Source organism: Alligator sinensis, unplaced genomic scaffold (genome assembly GCF_000455745.1).
Source record: "Alligator sinensis unplaced genomic scaffold, ASM45574v1 scaffold150_1, whole genome shotgun sequence".
Lineage (NCBI taxonomy): Eukaryota > Metazoa > Chordata > Crocodylia > Alligatoridae > Alligator > Alligator sinensis.
The window spans coordinates 6252715-6266701 of record NW_005841840.1 but is presented as its reverse complement, the minus strand read 5'-3'; positions in this window follow the sequence as shown (position 1 = coordinate 6266701).

The window sequence follows — 13987 nt, the reverse complement described above, 5'->3', positions numbered from 1 at the left end:
TAAACTGTTGTTTTCCAAGGAAATAAAATTCACTAAAATAAAGTTGTGTAAATTAAATTACACTATCCTAATAGTTAAGGATCTCCCTCCTCCCCCCCCCCCACTTTTATCTAATAACTTAGTGCTGTAATATCCAAGTACCTTGGTCACTAATGGGTTTTTTTTCTTCACAATACTGAGTTGGAGTAGGAAATATTACCATTTGCTAAAAGAAGATCAAGCATCTTACCCAAAGTGCTACAAAAAGTCTGTTCCTGGACAAAAAAAGAAAAGCACCTCCCTAAACCTCAGTCTTAATCAGATCCATCAGAGAGTCCTGCCTAGTTGCAAACTTTATACTTTCTTTTGTTTCTTTCTCTTTTTCTCACTTACTGTTTCACATCCATCCTGCCCCCTTTTTTCATGTTATTCTTTAGTCTATTGTCATGGTACCTAAACAATTCGGCAAGAGTTAGCCTACTGATAACCCAAGACCACTGCCCATGATGCAGATATGGTCTTACTGCTTTCTTGTACGTTCCTGTCTGTCTGTATCCATCTTTGTTTTATACTTAGAATATAAACTCTTTATGGCAGGGAGTAGCTTTTTCCTTTGTACAACATGTAGACCAATGGAGTCATATTTGATGACTAGAGCACTTATGCACTGCAGTAATATAGATAAATAATAACTATTATAGTTACTTATATTACAAACTCACCTTTCCCCCAAAAATTAGCATTCCAAAATTGGGGTGCATGCTTAAGAAGGGAAGCTGATTTTCTGCCCAGCATAGGAGCAGTGGCATTTCTATTCAGTATCACTAAGGGAATCAACTGACTTCATGGCCTATCTATTTTACTCATAGATTTCATAGACATTGAGGCTGGAAGGGACCTTGGAAGATCATCAAGTCCAGCCCCCTGCCCCAGGGGCAGGAAGTCAGCTGGGGTCACAGGATCCCAGCAAGATAAACATCCAATTGACTCTTAAGGGAGTCCAGAGTAGGCGCTTGCACCACCTCTGGCAGCAGTCTGTTCTAGGTCTTGGGGGCTCAGACTGTAAAGAAGTTATTCCTTATGTCCAGCCTGAAACGGTCTTGGAGAAGTTTGTGACCATTTGATCTTGTCATCCCTTGGGGCGCTCTGGTGAGCAGGCGTTCCCCCAGATCCTGATGTACACCACTTACATACTTATAGGCAGCCATCAGGTCCCCCTGAGCCTGTGCTTTTCCAGGATGAAAAGTCCCATAGCTCTCAGCCTCTCATCATAAGGCCTGTTCTCCTGCCCTCTGATCATGCACATGGCTCTCCTCTGGACTCTCTCAAACTTCTCCACATCCTTTTTAAATTGTGGAGCCCAGAATTGGATACAGTACTTCAGCTGCGGCCTCACCAAGGCCGAGTACAGCAGGAGGATAACATCCTGGTATTTACTAAAAAAGCATCTATGGACGCAAGCGAGAGTTTTGTTTGCTTTGCTAACTGTGTCATTGCATTGGTGGCTCATATTCATCTTGTGGTCAATTGTGACCCCCAAGTCCCTTTCGGCCATGGTGCTAGCAAGCATAGCACTGTTGAGCCTATAAGCATGCTGCAGGTTTTCTTCCCAAGGTGGAGTACCTAGCACTTTTTGGAGTTGAAGGCCATCAAGTTTTTGTCCACCCATTTTCCGAGCCTGTCAAGGTCGGCCTGGATTACCATCCTGTCCTCAGGTGTGGACACTTTACCCCAAAGTTTGGTGTCATCAGTGAACTTGTCCAGTCCGCTTCTGACACCAATGTCCACATCATTAATGAAGATGTTGAAAAGCATAGGCCCAAGGATGGAGCCTTGGGGGACCCCACTGGTCACGGCACAACACACTGATTGACTTCCATCAACTACCACTCTCTGGGTCTGACCTTGAAGCCAATTCCCTAGCCAGCAGACTGTGATGTAGCTGAGGCCGCAATTGGCCAGTTTTTCTATAAGACGATCATGGGATACCAGATCAAAAGCTTTTTTAAAGTCAAGATATATGTCATCAATCTCTTCTCCCTTGTCCAGGTGACATGTCACCTGGTCGTAGAAGGAGATGAGATTGGTCAGGCAAGACCTACCCACAACAAACCTGTGCTGGCTATCCCTTAAGAAGTTGCCTTTAGTCAGTTTGTCAAGAATGGTCTCTTTGATGATTTTTTCCAAGATCTTCCTGGGAATGGAGGTCAGGCTGCTGGGCCTATAGTTTCCCGGATCTACTTTCCTTCCTTTCTTGAAGATAGGCACCACATTGGCCTTCTTCCAATCTTTGGGCACTTTGCCTGAGCGCCGTAAGTTCTCAAATAGCCATGCCAGTGGCTGAGCTATGATGCTTGCCAGCTCCTTAAGTGCCCTGGGGTGTAAGCTGTCTAAGCCAGATGACTTGAAGGTGTCCAGCCTCTCAAGGTGTTCCTTCACATGGTCAACATTGATGAAGGGTAACAGCCCTCCCTCACCTTGGCCATCCCATACTGTATTGAGCAGGGCTGTCCCTTGGGGCTAGTGAAAAACCGACACAAAATACCCATTGAGCAGGTTGGCTTTTTCCTAGGCATCAGTTGTCAGTTGACCCATATGGTTTAGCAGGGGTCCAATGTTACCCTTGCTTTTTCTCTGGCTCCCCACATATCTACAAAAGTATTTTTTATTGTCCTTGATATGTGTAGCCAGTTGGAGTTCAGTCACAGCCTTTGCTTTCTTGGTTCACTCCCTACAGGTCCAGACCAGTGCAGAGCACTCCTCCTTTAGGGTGGATTCAGCCTTCCATCCTTTTTAGGTTTTTCTTTTTATTTGCAGGAAGTCTACTAGTTCCCTGCAGAGCCAAGGGGGCTGCCGTTCCATTTTGCTGCCTTTCCTCCGAGACGGGATAAACATTGCTTGTGCTTTCAGGATCGCTCCCTTGAGGAGCAACCACTCATCCTGAACTCCCCTCTCCTTTGGGTCATGGTCCCCTTAGGGCCCTTAGGGCCTCATCAACAAGCCTCCTGAGCTTGTCAAAGTCAGCTTTCCTAAAGTCAAGGACTTCGCTTTGCTGACTGACTTGTCAGCTTTACGGCGGATGGTGAAGGTGATCAGCTTGTGGTCACTGTCTCCCAGCTTCCCTTCAATCATTAGATCACTGATTAAGTCACTCCCATTGCCAGTACCAGGTCAAGCAGTGCTTTGCCTCTCATCAGCCCATAGACTTCTTGAGTCAGATAGAGCTCATCTATACACATGAGGATGCTTTGTGATTGTTTGGATGTGGTCGAGTGCTCTTCCCACAAGATATCAGGGTAATTGAAATCTCCCATGACAACCATGCACCAGGAGCATGCAGCCTCAGCCAGTTCCCTGGTGAATTCCTGGTCAAGCTCTTGATCCTGGCTAGGAGGTCTGTAGTAGACACCCACCATTGTGTCCCTTGTGCCTTGTTTGCCACAGATTTTGACCCAGAGAGTCTCCAATCATCCCCCCTGGGTGCCAATGTCTGCTTGCAGGGACGTGTAGCTTTCCTTGACATAAAGAGATACCCCCCCAGCCCCCTTTTTCCACATGATCTCTCCTGTACAAGGTATAGCGACCTATACCTGTGGCCCAGTCATAGGTGGAGTCCCACGAGGCCTCCATTATCCCTATGAGATCGTAATCCCTTTGCTTTAGCAGGAGGACCAGTTCCTCCTGTTTGTTCCCCAGGTTCCTGGCATTGGTGTACAAGCACCTAAGTGTCCCATTGGGGGGCCCTTGCATTTCCTACAGATCACTCTGGTGCTGGGGTAGGGCTGGGTTCCCTTGAGTGCCTTACCCTGCTGGGTTTACAAGAACTGCCCAATGGGCTTGCAGTGGTGGTACTCCCCCCCCATTCCCCAGTGGGCTCAGTTTAAAGCCCAGTCAAGCAGGTCAGCAAGTCTGGCCGAGAAGAGCCTCCTTCCCAGTGGAGTGAGGTAGAGGCCATCTCTTCCCAGCATCCCACTGCCTCCCTCACCAAAGAGTGGGCTGTGATCATGGAAGCTAAAGCCTTCACAATGACACCAGTGCTGCAGTCTCTGGTTAACTACCTCAAGTTATCCTCATGTACCTCTCCCTCCTCAGCCCATGACCCACAACCAGGAGGAGCGAGGAAAAGACCACCTGTGCCCCCATCCCCCTAAGCCCAGCTCCCAGACCCCTGTAGTCTCTCATAACCTGGCTGGGATTGCTCTGAGCTGTGTCATTAATGCCCACTTGGATAAGGAGCATAGGGTAGTGGTTGAAGGGCTGGATAATCTTTGGGATCCTCTCGGCTATGTCCCAGATGTGGGCCCCAGAAAGTAGCAGACCTTCCGGGCTAGGGGACCAGGGCGGCAGACTGCCCCCTCAGTCCCCCTCAGGAGGCAGTCTCCCATGATGAGCACTCTGCGTTTTGGTCTTACGGAGAGTAGGGGTGGGTGATCCTCCCTTGCCTGCAGGAGCTGGCATCTCTGCAGGCTCTACTGGGGCTTCAAGAGGTTCATCCCTTTTGCAAAGCCCCAGAGGGGAGGGGACCTTGGTGCAGCAGTCCTTGGGCCCCTTGACCACCTTGCTCCAATTCCTGGTAATTGTTCTTTATTCAATAGGTGTTAATGATCAAATCTCCTTTTTAATCACCCTTCTGTTCCACTAATCAAGTAATCCTTTCTTTAAGAATTTTGCTAAAGAATTTGCAATTTAACTACTCCTGATCTCTCTTTACCTATTTCAGAGCCCAGCAGAATGTTTTACAGTCGTTCTTTTCAAAATCCTATATCTTGAAGCCCATGGAGTGCAGTCTTCATCAGCAGCTAAAGTTTCAGCTTTTGACTGAGCAGCCAAGACCTGATGACAATGCAGCTGTGAAAGGGTTAAAACTGTAGTTTTTGTCTGATCAGGAAAGGGAGAGTGAGTGAACTGAAGATTAGGGTCTGTCCCTTGTCTGTGTGTTCATAACCCTGAAACCATCATTTTTTTCTTCATTCTGATATCCCAGAAACACAATGCATATCTTAATTTGGGGGGGCGGGGGTGTATGTGAAAAAATAAAGAAATTATAATATCCTCCCATTTCTGTCTACCAATCCATCTTTACATTATTCTTTTTAATAAGATTCATAGATGTTAGGGTCGGAAGGGACCTCAATAGATCATCGAGTCCGACCCCCTGCATAGGCAGGAAATAGTGCTGGGTCTAGATGACCCCAGCTAGATGCTTATCTAACCTCCTCTTGAAGACCCCCAGGGTAGGGGAGAGCACCACCTCCCTTGGGAGCCTGTTCCAGACCTTGGCCACTCGAACTGTGAAGAAGTTCTTCCTAATGTCCAATCTAAATCTGCTCTCTGCTAGCTTGTGGCCATTATTTCTTGTAACCCCCGTGGGCGCCTTGGTGAATAAATACTCACCAATTCCCTTCTGTGCCCCCGTGATTAACTTATAGGCAGCCACAAGGTCGCCTCTCAACCTTCTCTTGCGGAGGCTGAAGAGGTCCAGTTTCTCTAGTCTCTCCTCGTAGGGCTTGGTCTGCAAGCCCTTAACCATACTAGTGGCCCTTCTCTGGACCCTCTCCAGGTTATCCGCATCCCTCTTGAATTGCGGCGCCCAGAATTGCACGCAGTACTCCAACTGTGGTCTGACCAGCGCCCGATAGAGGGGAAGTATCACCTCCTTGGACCTATTCGTCATGCATCTGCTGATGCACAATAAAGTGCCATTGGCTTTTCTGATGGCTTCGTCACACTGCCGACTCATGTTCATCTTGGAGTCCACTAGGACTCCAAGATCCCTTTCCACTTCTGTGCCACCCAGCAGGTCATTCCCTAGGCTGTAGGTGTGCTGGACATTTTTCTTCCCTAGGTGCAGCACTTTGCATTTCTCCTTGTTGAACTGCATTCTGTTGTTTTCTGCCCACTTGTCCAACCTGTCCAGGTCTGCTTGCAGCTGTTCCCTGCCCTCTGGCGTGTCCACTTCTCCCCATAACTCTAATTATTTATAGTTTCTCAAAGTTACACCAACTGAGGCAAAGTTTAACTGTAGGCCACACTACCTAAGTTGTGTTATGGTAACTTCAATCCACTCTAAAGAGTTAAAATGAGCAAATTTCAGTCCTCCAGCATCCCAGGATGCACCCCTCCCGGGGCCCAAAAGCCCCAAAGCAGGGATAGGGCCCAAGTATCCTGGTTCCTAGCAACATCCCTTGCCTCTAATGGCAAGTCACAGCTGCACAGGCAAGAAACAGTAGTAACCTTTAATGGGTGATTGCTCACAGCACATTCTAACTTTAGCACCACTTAACATTCCACAGATTTAGTATGCTCTAAATGCCATGTGTAACTTCGGTATATCTCCTATTGGAATTTGCATTGCTGACATTAAGTGCCTACCCAGTTGTAACTGAAAAAGGGAATACAAGCCCTGTGTCCCACTTCCAGAATAGTGAACTATTCACTAAGCTACAGAGTCATGCTCACTCTTTTTCTCTGGTCCAATAAATGGTAACTAACTTGAACAAAGTAGGACACATTCATCAGGCAGGACTAATACCTTACTTGAGAATTCCCTCAGAACCCTGGTGGGTTGTTCACTGAGCTGTTAGATATAAGATATAAGTTTGAGTCTGGCAGGGTTGTAATGAGAACATCACTGGATCAAAGACTGTAGGTAAGTTAGGCAGAAAAATGCCTAGTGTATGAATCCTGACAAGACTTAGGGGTGACTGAAAGCCCTAGCTTCTCAGCACTGTAAAAAACCAAGGTGTTGCTGAACCTCATGAGAAGTATAAGACTAGGAAACTTTAAGTGGCAATTGAATGGGGGTTGAGGATCTAAATTTTGGATTTAGTCACCTGAAGTGACAGTTGAGCAAGATGCAGGGACCTAGGTTCTCTTGTGGATCTAGTACAAGAGAAAAAAATTAGTGTCTGTAGTTTTAGAAAGTTAGATACTCAAATACTTGGTGGATGCATTTGGAAATTGTTGCCCTTATTTTCATGCCTTCTGAGTTTCATAAGGTACATCACCACCTGTTTTAGCTCTAAGGGCCAAAAAATGGCACCACATCCTACTGTCAACCTACATGTGGGACTCTGATGAAAGAGGGGGACGTAAATACAATTGAGATTAGATTATGGCTAGTTAAAAGGCTACTTTTCTGCCCCCAAAGAAGATATATGTGAGTTATTCCCACTAATGCCAATAGAAGCTTGGGGAATCCATTTTCCCATAGGCCTCCTGAAGTAATGGAGACTAGATACGAGGGGTGTGCAAAATGGGCTGTATTCAATTCTGATCTAGATTCAACCAGAATCAGAGACAGTGATTCGATTTGTTGATTTGGATCACTGTCCCTGATTTGATTTGGCCAAATCTGAATCTAAAGATTTGATGCTGATTCAGAGAGTCAGAGATTCAGCCATAGACACAGCTTTAAATGTTTTTTCTACATACTTCAAGGTACCGGTTGTGGCTTGTGAATGCTGCGATGCTGAGGCAGATGGAGCATCCCACAGGAGCACAGAGTGCTCCCTCCCCATGCCCCCCTGTCTTAGTGATCATCTGTGGGGGGACCCCAGGTGCCCCCCCAGACCCAGGAGCCACCAGTCGCCAAGCCAGGGAGGTATGGGGGGCCCCCCAGCGTGCTGCCCAGCAGACCCAGAAGTGGACTGAAAGTGCTTCTGGTCCACTTCTGGGTCTTCTGCTGAACATGCTGGGGACCCCTCACACTCCTGTGGGATGCTCCATCTGCCCCAGCATCTCAGCATTCACGAACTGCCTGGTACCTTGAGGTATGTAGAAAAAATATTTAAAGCTGTGTCTATGTCCAAATTGTTGAATCTTTCCAAATTGATTTGGAGGGTTCCAATTTGATTGAGAAAGATTAAAGGGTCTCCTGATTTGATTTGGAGATTCAGCCACCAAATTGGGCCAAATCTCCACCAAATTGAATCAGGGACCGAAACTTTGCACAGCCCTACTAGATTCCTCACTGCTTTCTCTAATCTGTTTATTAGACATCTCTGACTAGCAATATTTATTTGCCCTCCCCCCTTTCTCAGTCTGGTTCTTTCTCTCTACTGATCTGCTCAGGTGCAAAGCTGTTAATCCATCTGAATACCTGTGGGAGATCTAAATTAAAGCCACTCACAGCATGAGGAAATGAACTGAGTACAGCATCATTATGAAAGTCCAATTAAACTAGAAATCCATTTACAGTTCTTTGTATATTTGTATTTCATGAATTTAAATCACATTTTGCTATAATCACTATACTTTTGGCATTAGATCCTGCAGATATGAGGCACCTATTCAGAATTGATGCAGGATCAGCTGAGGCATTATTTCTGCACTGTGTTCCTTTAACATCTTGAATGTAAGATACCTTTTATATCACTCTGAAAAGCATAGATAGAGAATTCTTCCTATAGTGGGCTGTCTGATTTACTTACATAAGATAATGTTCTCTCTTGCCTAGCTATCTTAGAGATGGATAACATTTTTTTTGTTTAATAAGTTACACTTTTTATTAGATCATTTGCTATTCAGAAAAGTGCTAAATAAGAATGAATAAAACTATTCAGATAACGTTCTTTGGGTAAATGTGATAATTTTATTAGACCAACTAAATAGTTGGAAAAATTGTTCTTTACAAGCTTTCAAGCACAAGCACTCTTCTTCAGGTATAGAAAGAGTGCATCTGATTCTCCCTATGCCTGAAACTCTATGCCTGAAGAAGGGTGTTTGTGCCCAAAAGCTTGTAAAGATCAATTTTCCCAACTATTTAGTTGGTCTAATAAAATATATCACATTTACCCAAAGAACCTTGTCTTCCTGTGTCATAAGACCAACACAGCTATAACTAACACCCCCTAACCACCCCCCTAAAACTATTTTAAAACTCAGGGATTTTTTTAATTGGTTTGATAGCCCTGGGCCCTACAAACTGCAAGAAACAAATACATGTTTAACTCAATTAAAAGGTACAGTGTTCAAATGAAGTAAGCTGCAAAGAATTAGGTGAGAGAAATGCTATTAGATCTTACAAAAATAGAATTTTGGTAAGGAAAAGGTGAAAGAAAAACTTTCTAATTTTACATCAAGGTCTTAGAAATACATTCTGGAAAGCATCTCCCACGTTTTTGAGAATACAAATGCATGACATCAGAGGGCTCATCTACAGTACCATTAAAGCACCTGAATTTTTTTTTAAGACAATTCAGGCTCGTTAAAGTGCTCCGGGACACACATCTACAAGTGCACCCCCATCAGGAGAAAATTGCAGCTGACAGGAGTAGCCCAGTCCAGGGATGCTCCTGCCCTCCTCTTCCTCCAGGCATCAGTCAGGGGGAGCTCCAGGCTTCCCTGGGTGCTAGCCCCAGAGCTGGCAGGGAGTCTGGGGGCCAGTCCCCAATCCCCATGTGGCTGGGAGAGCCGGCAGCAATTTGCTTCCAGTCAGCATCTTCACGTGGGCTACTGTGCAGTAGCTAATGCACCATTAATCTAGTACCTGTATTTGTTGGTACAGCAAAATCTTTGTTATCCAGCACCCATGGGGAATGGGGGGTGCCAGATAACAAAATATGCTGGTTACCTGAGAGGCCCGAACAGGTGTCTTTGCCTGTTCGGGCTTCCGCCTCTCCCACCATGTCTGGGGCATTGCCACACCTTCTGCCTCATCACTGCTCCTCCCACAGGCCCTGAGGGACAGGGAGGCGGGCTCCATGCAGGCTGCTATGCCCTGGACTGTGGGGGTTGGCAGCGCAGGCTGCTTTGCCCCAGGCCATGGGGGCTCAGCGAAACCGGAAGTGCCACAGTGGACACTTCCAGTTTTGCTTTTACCTTACAAGCTGGCATGCCAGTTAATAGAGCATGCCGGCTTGTAAGGTGCCGGATAATACAGCTTTTACTATACTAGCAAATGGTGCATTAGACTAATTTACTGCACTAAGTTCCTCACTCGTGTAGACACTGATGCTTTACTGCACATTAGATTAATCTAATGCATAGTAAAGAGCCTCATGTAAATACACCTCATGTCATCTGAAAAGGCTTGCCTTCCAAAAGCATTTTGTACCTTCTTGAGGGGTTTTACCAGTCATGTGAGAGGATAAATAATCTTCTCCCCCAGACCTTTGAAGGAGAGAATCCTCCAGCTGCCTTTATACTGATGACTCAGAATTTAGAGCAGAACAGTGCAAATGTGATGAAGTCGGTACATAACATTAGAAAATGAAGCAAAACTTTGCCCCACAAGCAGTTTTAGAAAATCTGTTGGTGGTAATAAACATCTTAAAAAGCATCCAGATTTTCTTGTGCATCAGTTTACATACTCCAAACATACCTTGTGCCCCTTATGTAATTTTTGGCATGTAGAAAAACATTGCCTTGTGATTTTTTTAACAGAGAAAAGAAATTTCTTTCTTATATAGTACTCTTTATGTGACTGAATATTACTTAGGTTAATCTGATAAACTCTATTGGGTTGTCTACAATCTACATACTTGTTTACATATGTACACATATAGTTATGGGTTTCATGAAAATATCAAGTCTTCAGCTTATTGAAGGCTGATGGCAAATATTACTAGATGACATCATCACATAACTAGAACTCCAGATCTCTTGTTAATTTTTCGCAAAGGCTATTTTAAAAATATAATACAGATGTATTATTTTATACATGTATTGACATCAAGCTAGATGTGGCATTGAAAAAAAAACTACTCCATGTCCCCACCTCCTATAATTGAAGCAGGTAGTGACTGGAACTCAGTAATGATAATGAGTTCTAACGATGGAGTTGTAATAAAAATTTCACAACTAATCTTTATTTATGTTTCCTTTTGTGGTATTGGATAAATAAGGAGAGCAGCTGGGAGGTTGGGTGTGACAGCTGGGTCTTTCCGGAATGTACCATTATTTCCAGATCAGCAGTTTTCTTTTGACCTAAACTAAACTCTAGTCTATTCAGAGGAAAAATGCCTGCAGGGGAGATACCTCCAGTACAGCTTTTAGTCCTTTTGTGATGTCTCTCCTGGATCCCTTTTTATTTTTTTTTTAAACAAAAAACTTTAGTATAGAAATGAGGCCAAGAGATTTGTGTGACAGGGTTGATTAAATCCCAGCTGCACCATAGAATTCTGGGTCCTAAAAAAAAGTCAGAACAATCACAGCAATAGGTAGGGCTGAGGCTGATTATATTATAGTAACACAAATACTTTGCTTTAAAGACAGGTGTAACAAGGAGACACCGGATATCTTTGTATGTCTCATAAATTCACTGGGAGTCATGCTTACCTGAAGTTCATAATGGACCTTTAACTGTAATTGTAAAGGATTATAGTCATGTTTTTGGAACTGAAGCTCTAAAAGCTAATTGAATTAAACAAAAATGTGATGTGTTCAGCAAATTTTAGTAGGCCTCTATGCTTTCTTAAGTGTCAATAATAAAGAATTGAAATACTGACCAGGGACACAGTGTTTAACATTCAAACAGGTTCTTTAAACTGGTTAATTTGAAATAAAGCTTGATAGGAAATGAGTCAATTATTGTACTTATGCAATTATTGCCTTTTTAGATAAACTGATCATAATCCTTTCCCGGGGTGTTTTCCCAAGACATGTTTGAACGGTTCTGCGTGTCATATTGCTTTGTTTTGTTTCATCCAAAATCTAAATAGAGCTAAAAATAGCAAAAAGAAAGTTTCCCTTAAAAATCAGTGGGAAGACACGAGTTATTCAGGAAGCCTACTTTTTGTCCCATAGCAAGTTATTGGAGGATGACGCATTAAAGCAGCAGGTAGGAGCAGCTTTCTAAATGGGCAAGAGGTAGGAATAAGAAGAAGCATAGAAAGGAAATAGCTGTGGTTTTTTTTTTTCCATGTTACATACCAGAAGCTTTCTAACCTGTTTCCTCATATGTGCCACTGTATTGGTGAACTGCTAAATGGAAGCTGGCCAAGTAACATTAAATAGATGCTCTATCAAATAGGACATGCCAGTAGAATAATTTTTTCAACAATTAATTGTATTCATAAAAAGATTTTTTTCCCCTCAAAAGTGTCTGCTTTCTGATGACAATATAAATATTTTATTTAAAAAATTATACATCTGAAAACCGAAAAGTGCGGATTTTTTTGTTGAAAAAAAATTAGAAATGCTGCCGTGGTCTTTCATTAGGGTTACACTTTATATATACCTCATGTCCCTATTCTCCTTGATGGACAAGCTCCAAAACTGAAGTAAATCTTGTTTTATTGACTGCAGCAGCTCAACAAAAGGTGGGACGTTAGTACCTCAAACATATTTTAACCAGGGAACCTAATAAGAAAGGCAGCGGAAAATGGACAAATTATAACTCTCATGTGACACCATGGCAGTATTTGCAAATTGAAATGATCAGTTTTATTTTTAATTGAAAAAGTTACAGGCTGGATCCAGACATGCAGGCACGTGCAGTTTGTGGCACTGCAAATCTCTTTATGGTGCCACAAAACACACACCTGGCACATTAAACATGCCTGCACTGCAAAACACAGAGGCAAAACTTGCTACCGGGAAAACCCGGTAGCAAAAAAAATGCCACAAATAAAACTGGTGTGGTGCACACCACAGGAGCGTGCATTGGCACATGCCCTTGCATGTGGGGACATGCCCTTACTCTTCCTGAGAAAATTTAGATCAAAATGATTTTTTTTCCTTTCCAGGAGACAGGGAAAGTGAGGGAGAGAGAATGTGGGGACGAGCAGGGGAGGGAGGACTATGACATCTCAAATAACAGCATCTTCTACAGAAGGAAAAGATAATGGATGATACTGCAAAGTATTTAAAACAAAACTGACCTCATCTATGGAGCAAGTTGCAAAGTTGTCCACTAAAGAAACTATGCCTATTTAAACTGCTTCTGCTCGATTCATTCTCATGATTTAATAGCTGTTGCAGACTAATGATATTGTGTTCCTTCCAATAATTTTCACTTGAATGTCTGCTGCACAGATTTAGGATGGTTAATGTGTGACAGAGGCATGCACAAGCTATAAATTGTAGAATAACATTGACATCATCTCTCCAATGGTGGATGATTGGGTAATTCAACAGTATTAACACATAGGGCAACTTTTAAGATGTTTTCCTGCTGCAGACGAACTACTCTCTTACAGAAGATATGCAGTATTTAATGCACTAAAAATCATAAAATCTCTGGAGAGCCTGAAATGATCTCAGAATCAAGAAAACCAGGTTCAGTTTCCTACTCTGTTGATGAATCCTCCTGGACTTTGGAACTAACTGCTAACAATTTGTTAGCCTCCCTTTCCTTGTTATAAAGAATCAATATCTTCTTTTCAATATGCTTTGAAATATTCAAATGAGAGGCACTATATAAATGTACATATATCTTCTATCTTTAATTAACATCAAGTAGCAAGGGGTAAGAAATAATTAAATGCCACAAGACTAAAGGCGGTGGCGGAAGCTTTGCTACTTGCACTGAAAAGGGATTTGTTTTATTTTGTTAATTATAGTCTTTTTGAGAATTATATCAAGCCTGCCCGTGAAGTGCTGATTAATGTTAGGATGGGGTGGCACCATTTATTAAAGGCTGTTTTTAGGAATGTGAATAAAGCAAAGATTATTCCTGAGGTGTTGACTGCTAAACAAAGTTGGCGAAGAGGCATGGACCTCAGGTAATCTTGACTCCACATTTTCAGGTTTTTTTCTTTATCTTCCTTAGGCCCTCTCTACGGGTGCAGGTAAAGGCACAATGAGATCTAACGTGTGATTAACGCAACCATGACACCTGCCATGCTACATATGCATGGCGGGAGGTGTGACTATGGGATCACGCATTAGATCCCATCACATCTTATTGCCAGTGTGGGGGAAGCTTGACTCCCCCTGCACTGGCAAAAAGCAAGTGCCTAGGGCTCCCAGCTACAGGGGTGCCCCATACATCTCCAGGGCCAGAGGATCCCCACAGGGTGATTCCCCATGCCCCCGGGGTATGGGAAACCCCTGGAGCTGGAGA